The sequence below is a fragment of the Nicotiana attenuata genome, chromosome 2 (genome assembly GCF_001879085.1).
Source record: "Nicotiana attenuata strain UT chromosome 2, NIATTr2, whole genome shotgun sequence".
NCBI classification, from domain to species: domain Eukaryota; kingdom Viridiplantae; phylum Streptophyta; class Magnoliopsida; order Solanales; family Solanaceae; genus Nicotiana; species Nicotiana attenuata.
In genome coordinates this window covers 25331530-25340759 of record NC_031990.1, presented here as the reverse complement: position 1 = coordinate 25340759, position 9230 = coordinate 25331530, and the positions used below count along the sequence as shown (strand labels likewise).

General features: G+C 38.5%; 1 pseudogene; it reads right to left on the bottom strand.

The window, feature by feature from the left end:
- On the bottom strand, positions 68–2549 carry LOC109205753 (annotated as a pseudogene).

Below are 9230 nucleotides of genomic sequence, written 5' to 3'. Positions count from 1 at the left end.
GATGTGCCAGAACCATTGGTAATCTGAACTGTAGATCACTTCTTTGGCCTGGCAGGTTACTGCAAGAATTACTTGGCACCTCATCTCCTCGTTTTATTCTTAGTCCTAATGTTCTTCACCACCTTCATTCCTTGTTTAGAGGTTCTTTTACGTTTTCCCATTTGTCTAGACGTGTTCTAGCTTTCTCAACCTGGAAAAGAAAAAAAGAACCCCAAATTCAGTTACAAACTTTACCACTTTCTTGTGCAATTTTGTAACTATTGACTGTAAGTTACCTCTTTATTCCAATCTGTACGGTATGTGAACCAAAGCAAAATGATGGTTTGCATCACAGTCCCTCCAATCATCCCAGTCCATATTCCCTGCCATTAATCCAGCTAATATGTCATGCAAGCCAGGCTATGGACATACATATATTCATGTGTGTTTGTTTTAAAATATGTATAAATTGCTTCTGCAATTATGAATTGTGTGTATTAAAAAACCTTAGCACCAAGGTCAAACTTGAATCCGAGAAGACATCCCACTGGAATTCCTACACCATAATAACACCCTACATTCACGTAGGCAACAAACGCCTGCCATCCACAGCCAACAGCAACACCTGAAAATATAGAAAAGAAATCTACTCATGAATATTGAGATTAGTAACCTAAAGAGCAAGACATGTAATCTGCTATAATAGCTTAAATTGTACTGATAACGAGAAAATTCTTTACAAGTGTATATAAGTAAATCTTATAATTAATGAGATTAAGGACAAGACAAGTATGTTACCAGATAACACTGGCTGAACACCATTGAGAATGAGGGTGACAGCTAAAAATGGACATAAATCAGATACTGCATTGGCCACAGTTTCACCCTTAGTGAATGCATGGCTGATAACATTGCGCAAACACAGCACAATTATGGCTTCCACCACAGCTATGAGAAATGATATGAATGTCACCACAAACACTGAGAATGCTGCTGACTTTGGATGTGCTGCTCCTAACTCATTGCTCACCCTTACACTGATCATCAATTGGCCAATTTCGCACAACAATTACGATAGAAATCAGTTGCTAAAATACCACTTACTCTTTATATAGAAATGGAATAATACACGAAAAGAATGGTTAGTGGATAATCAAGAAAAGAAAAATAGCTAAAAACTGACCTAGCAGCAGCATTGAACCCCAATGAAACCATGAACATCAGCCCATTCACTGTCATGCTATAAAAATAAAACAAAAGATAGACTTTAGCTCATTAGCAACTAGCAAGTCACTTAAATTTCGTATGTTAATAGAAGCGGATTCAAGATTTAAAAAACAATGGACATTTCGAGTGCCATTGCAATCATTTCTCCTTAGTACAAATCATTTCCATGTTCTAAATGTTGGCCAAGAAGATCAAGTCACAGTTGAAATGGAGTGGAAGTTCTTGATGTTGCCACTATGATAACTAGCTAGTCTTATGGGATCATGAACAGACATGCAGTTTTTGGTAGCATACAAATAAATAGAAGGCTACAAAATCTCACCAAACAGAGATAGAATCCAAGGCAAGCTCAGGATTCTTGAGTAAACCAGCAAGCAACACTAGAATCTGAAAATACCAATTCTCCAAACACAACATAACAGCTGAAGCAGCCGATAACTTTACAAATTGCCATAATCCACTAAAGGCCTCCCATCGAAAACCTGTCCAAGTAGCCTTACACCTTTCACTTCTCAATATGTATATAAATTGAGCCACCACAACAATCCACCAAGAAAAACTTAGCACAAGTGATGCTCCTATTAATCCAAGTTCAATTTTGTATACAAATATCCAACTGAGCAATAAGTGCACAAACAAAGTCCCAAGAGCAATAAAGGCACTAGGGGCTACAATACTCTGAGATTGCAAGAATTTCTGTATAGGGAAGTTGACGGGGTAAGCAAATATTTGAGGAATTAGGCCATACACAAATACTGATGTTGCTGATGCCACTGGTTTTGCTTCACCAAGAGCGAGCAGTAAATTCTTGGAAAACAAATACACAACTGCTAGTGGAATCCCTGTTAAGGAAAGTACTACTGTTGATCTTTGCAGATAAACTCCTAGCATTTCATGTCTGTGAGCTCCATATGCTTGTCAACAAAGTGTTTCCACTGCACTCCCCATTCCTAGCTGCAATCAATAAGGGGAAAAAATAGTTTAGAAAATTTATACATGTGATCAATTAAGAAAGAAATTCAGAGATAATAAAAGTACACTACCATAAGGCCATAAGCAAATAATTGGATGCCTTGATCGCCAAGAGAGGCTGCTGCAAGTTGAAGGTTCCCAAGTTGTCCTGAAAATATCCGAGTAGATACGGACATAACATTGTTGATCATGTATACTGCAACTGCAGGGGCTGCAAGTCGAAAAAGAAACTGGAATTCGATCCAAGAGGCAGACCTAAGGCGTTGAGAGTAAGGTAATTGGGAGTCAGAGAGAACCTCCTCAAGCTCGGAGCTTGCTCCATGAGCAGCCAACAAGGGCTGCTCAGCTTCAGACTCCATGATTTTCCCCATGCTAATGAGCATGTAGAATGAGAGGAAAGCAACTTAATTTCAAGCATATAAATAATAGATGAGGTTGTCATCTTGAGGTTTTATGTGAGATAGTGAAAGATTAATGTATGTCGTTTTCTGGAGCATGGGTTACATGGAGCAGAGGCGAATCCAAGATTCAAGCTCTATTGTTCAACCTTTAAAGTTTTTATCATTGACTCATAGTATTTTTTAAAATTACGGGTTCATATATACTATTTGTTGCAATTGTAGTAGATTATTACACATGAACTCATGCACCGCGTCAAAAGTTATGGGTTGAACCCGGTATTAGAAGGCTATATAGGTACACCCCTGAAATGGAGTGTGTAACAATCAGTGTAGTTTGGCAACTCATGTGCAGATTTGTTACCAGCAGTGCCTTATAAAGAGTAGATCAAACAAATGTTTAAATCTTCCATATGAAATTACACTTTTTTCCCTCTCTCATTCTTTGTCCACTTTGTCATATGCTACAAATTAAACTAAAGAATCTAGTATGAAAATTGCATTAAGAAAATACTGCCTCGCATTTTGACGACATGACGAGCAAAAATCTTGGACATAGAAACACTAATATACACATAGTGTGATCACACCTTTTTAACCAATCTATCAATCAACTCTTTTTTTAAATCAAGCTACAGAAGAGCATGTAGAATTAATGAAGAAACAATATCTTTTTGGCATATAAATAATTAGATGAAAATGTCACCTTGAGGCTTCATGTCATCATGTGAGATAATGAGAGGTTAATGTATGTCATTTTGTTGAATTATACGATATGTATCCATCAGTAAATTAAATTGGAGCTGTTAGCAGTTAGATGGATTCTTTAAGGATTAATTGTTATCTTCTGCAGTAGTTACTGATATGTAATGATGGCCTCTGATGTGCAAATTGGTCACGAACACTCCTTTTCTGAAATATAAGTAATTTTTAAAGACGTAGATCAAACAAATGCATAACTATTCCATATGAAATTACAACATTTGTCATCTTCTCCCAGTTAACAGCAAAATAATCTAGTATGAAAATCACCTTGAGAAAATATTAAGTGCTAGCATTTTGACAACATGAGCAAAAATCTTGGACATAGAATACAATAATACCGCGAAAGTCCATTTAATCAATCAACTATTTTTGTTTTAAATCAAGCTGTAGGATCTACCGATCTAGCATGTAGAATGAAAAGAATATATTACCTTGAGGTTACATGCATGTAAGATAATGAAAAGTTAATGTTTGTCATTTTTTAAAGCATGGGCATGTCATGTAATATTAATCAGTGTACGTAGTTGGAGTTGTTACATGGAATCTTTAAAGATACCTAGATTTTGTGCAGTACTTGTTGAATGTGGAGTATGTCAACTCATGGGCAAATCAGTCACAGAGTTCAACTTTCTGTTGCTTAATACTAGAGGATAGTAATAGCAATTCCTCCATTTCAATTTACGTGATGTCGTAGTTTGACTCGGCATCGAATTTTAAGAATTTTTGAAATTTCCGTGTTGAAAGTTTAAAGGGTAAAATCTTTATGTGGGCCATATCAATAATTTGTGTGACTATAAAAGATTCTTATTAAAGTTAAACTGAGTAAAATAGAAAGTTTAAAGTTAAATTGTTTTCGAACGTAGAAATGTGGCATTCGTTTTTGAACGAACTAATAAGGAAAATGTGTCACATAAATTGAAATTAATAGAATAATATATTTTAGATATAAATTAAATATTAGAAAAGGAGAGTATAGGGATCGTATAAAGTTTTTTATAAATACATGATCACGCCCAACTATGCCTTATAAAAAGGACAAAGCGATCGCTGCAAATATATTCCGGTTAACAAGTACAGAGTCGAATCCCACAGGAAATTAACCTATCAATCATAACTATTGAACTCACACAAATTCACGTATTCAATCTTCAGAAATATTTAAGTAATAGATTGGATGTTTCTAACCAAATATTACATAATGAAAATGCAATAATTAAGAACTAGCTACGAACGGGTTAGACAAGAATTGGAATGTTTAAGGTTCTGATTTCCCCTATTGTCGGAATCCTTTCCGCTACGCTTGCTATAAATTTTCCTAAGTCATTTTCTATCGATCATGAGCACTCTGACTGTCGTAACTCTCTCCCGAGTAATTACAATAATATACTAGACATATTCTCCCGAATTACGCTGGCTAGCCTTAAGTACAGCTCACTTAGATCGCACCCAAGGTTTCGTTATCCCTAATCCCACCTTTATACCCTTCGTATTGATCCCTCATATATGTTAGGAGTGATGTTGTTCAACAACTACCTAAATATGCACTCTCTCCCGAGTAATACATACTAAATAGGAACAGTTAATTGAGGGCCCTTCAATCAACAGCAATAAGCATATAGTTGAACAAATAGAGAGAATACTATGGCAAATCTATATTAACGTAACGAGAAAATCATCCTTCAACACGTTCCATCAAAATCCTAGATTAGAAGTTTAGCTACTCATACTCATAGTAATAATATCCAAAGTAATTTGCATAATTAAATTACAAAGTAAAGATAAGGGGATGTAGAAATCGATGATTCTAACTCCCAAGTGGTGTTCCACGAGCTATTCTTGCCTCCGGTTCCAAAAGTCCTTCAAAGTGGAGTTTTGGGTCTATTTATATGTTTGGGACAAGCCCTAAACGTGTAGGTCAACTCCTAGTCAAGCCGGGAAATAATTTAAGCCTTCAAAACTCGGACTGGACCTGGCCTTAGGTCTGGCGTCACCAGGCTAACGCCAGCCTTAGCCTGGCTTTAAGCTGGCGTCGCCAGGCTAACGCCTGGTTGGGCCTGGCTTTAAGCTGGCGTCGCTAGGCTAATGCCTGGTTGGGCCTGGCTTTAAGCTGGCCTCACCAGGCTAAAGCCTGGTCGAGCTGGCTTTTTCCTGGCTTCTCCTTTTCACCGTTCTCGAGCGCACTTTCGACGTTTAAGTATCCCTTTAGCTCTACTTTCATCTCCAATTCACCTACATATAAAATAGACTCCATTACGCTCAACAAAGTGTAGTTTATCATTAAATCATGTAAAATGCAAGGCACATAATGTGCTAAACCATGAATTATAACCACACAATAATGCCCCACACTTAAACATTTGCTCGTCCTCGAGCAATCAAACTACACTCATGGACACAACCCATTAAGCAATTCCCTTAACTCATTATACCATGAATCTTTAAAATAGTTTAAGCACAAAGGTGTGACATCCTCGCCTCAATAATCAATTTACAAATACCATGCTTTATTCACAATTCACTTACTTACTCTAACATGGAGGTCAACAACATTACCTTTCCTTTATGAATCACGTGCCCTCACCCAATCAAAGAGCTTAGTTCCACACACCATGAATTTTAATAACGTAGGAACTCAAGATAGGAAAAATTCACTCGCTCCCAGAAATAACATTCACATGCCCCAAATGACGTACCATAAGCTTTCTCTTAGTATAATACTCCAGTAATCGAGTTCATTCAGTCTAAGGTCAAATAGGACTTTCATTGGTTGTAATGTAGGCTGCGGGTCGGGTAGGATACATTTGGATATAAGTGACTACACCTCCCTTAAGCATTTTAATACAAACACTTTAACCTTCAAGCCCATACTTATGTCAAACCAAAATTCCACCTTAACTTCACTATATTTTACCCCCTACTTCTTTAAGCACCAATACATCAAAAGCCACCACCATCTGGAACTATTTTTTTTTTGTTTTTTTCCTCATATACTATAGCTACTACATGTATGTATATATATATATATATATATATATATATATATATATATATATTTTTTTTTTTTTTTCTTTTTATTTATTTAATTTTCTTTTCTCCATATTTTTTATCCAAATGGCTTTTATTGACACATTTTTTTTCATACGGTGCACCTTTCTCCTTATTTCATTTGTTCCACTCAAAAGCCAACCAACCACCCCAGACTTTAACTTTTCCATAATTCATCACATTTCAAGTGCTCATGAGAGGTGACAAGGTTCAAATGGTTGATTCAAACAAAGGGGTACGACTTGTAATGTGGTTATCGAAGAAACAGGATTATAGGCTCAAAGGGGTTAACTACGATACATAACATTTAGGTGGGTACTCTATATATATCTGGATTAACAAAGAACTGCCTATATCACTTCTCAGAATGAACAAGACTACTATTTCGCTTTGCACACACACGGGGCAAGTTCTAGACATCAAATGCAATGCACAGAATACATACAAACCTCACACAGACATGGCACATAACTCATTCAGGATTGGTTCGTATCGCGACACTCCAGTCAAAGCAATTAAGCAAATTTAAGAATCCACAATTTAAGGTAGTTATCCTAGAGTCAAAATTGAGCCTAAGCGTCACAACCAGAGTATTGACTATTCTCAAGGCATCACAAAGCTCAGAGATATTGCTGCGATTAAATGCATAGCCACGTGGTTCCTACTTCTAAAAATTAAAACTACCTACACCCGGTTCAACTAAAAATCCTTGGAAACAACCCCGGCCCAAAGAAAAACCAAGGGGGAATTACTACACTACCTAAAAAAAAATCTTTTTGGTATTTTCTTTAGACTTACTTCCCTCAAGAAAATTGTCTAGGAGATGTATCGTCAGGAAGAGTCCAACATATTTATGTTTTTTTTTATTTATAATTTCTGCCTAAAAACAACTAACAAGAAAAACACAATAATAACAAAAACAAAACAAATTATAACAAATTCTAAAAATAAAAAAAAGCTAACAACTACTAATATCTACAAGTTCCCACCCCACACTTAAATCATGCATTGTCCTTAGTGCATGCATAATTAGACAAAACAAGAAATAAAAAGAGTAGGGTGCAAGAAAACTCCCTGATCAAGCAGCGTCGTCATCCTCTGACGCTCTCCACTCTTCATCATATTCATCCTCCTCATCATCATCTCCCTCACCATCTGATTGCATTGGATCAGCCTCAGACTGCTCCGGTGTGTTGATATCCTCATTAGCGGGGAGTCTGTATCCCTTTCCTACACCAACCAGCTGCTGAGCATGAGCATTGAGCGGGTATCGCTGCTCCAATTCAGTTCTCTCCTCAGATGTAGCCGGGCGACCCCTTATCCGCAGCTGCAAATCCATCATCCTATAAAGATGGGCCATGAAACTATCATCACGCGCATTGCGCTCAGCACCTATCAATGAAGGCGTACCAGCCTTGTCCTTCAGCCGGAGATTAGTGATGTCTGTTTGTCAGATGAGCTGATCGATAGTGTGGTCAAATTCAGGCTCTTCCTCAACCCCCTCATGCTGTAGGAACCGAGTCAGGAAATTAGGAAATGGAATTCGATCAATTTTTTTACTCGTTCTCACTGATGCCATCTGGTAGCGGATCAGGTGACCCACATTTACCCTCTGCCCTGTCATAAGGAAATATAGCACACAGGTCCTCTCACGCTTATAAGCGTGTCATGATTTCACGGTAGGAGCCGTGCGTTTATCAACTTGAGCCACACCTGAGCCTCCGCCTTCATCTCCTTCTTAGGGAACCTCCTGTGACGATTTGTTAGCTTGTCCTGAACCCATGCAGCAGTAGAGTCGACCCCGCAGAGCGTGTGCCTCAGCTCTCTATATGTAGGCCAGCGAATGAATTGTTCCAATGGCTCCACAGGAACATTTGGAGCACCTAAAAAGTCGCATATGGCCTTGGCTGAAAAATGTATCAAGCGTCCACGGATTGGCACCAGCTCCTCAGTGTCTTGTGGGTCAAACCCCGCATAGAATTCCCTGACTAGGTTGAGATTGATGTCCCCCGTGTTCTTAAAAACATAGCTTAACCCCAAATCCTGGATGCCTTTCCAAATCGCTGGATACTTCGCTTTCACGATGCGTTCCTGGATAGCTCCCTCCGGATGGACATGTTTAGGCCTACAACGCTTGTACCAATCCCTCGTATGCGGAGGTATGCTTTTTATGCCAAACTCCTGTTGGCCTTGGGGGTTGATGATGCATGGGAGCTACAGCTGCCACCGCTTGTGCACCAGTCATACTAGAGGTAGTTTCTCCCTCTTTTCTTTTCTTTGGAGGAGGTGCGGAGGTCGCCTTTGCTTTAGCTTGGGCAGTTGAAGTGGCCTTTCCTTTGCCTGTGTCTTTTCTGGGAGGCATCTTCGTTCCTACACAAATGAGTAGTAGTCAGATAACGCTACATTACATACTACACGCATAATTTTCCTCAACTTGCCGAGGTTACTCAGAATTCACCTCGTATTTTCTTAACATTAGAATCAAACCACAACACATGGGCTACCCGTGAGCCACCCCAGACTTAAGATTTTAATGTGGTGCATGATTACATAACACTAGTTTATTAATCCCGGAGACTCTGGCTCCAAAGGGGACTAAGGATGCCATTGAGGCATTACATCAAACACTTGACAAGCACTAGTGCGATGGGAGTTCTTGTGGAAATGAGGGACTGCCTCATCCTCCCAAATCGGCTTGGGGGTTCCGTATTACCATATATTTTAATAATCACAGCACCATTCCTAAGGGGTTCATGGGATTGGAGCACACAAACACAATATGACCATGAAGAACAACCACCCATAATGAAGAACAAATACCAACAATGAAGAACAACCACCAAC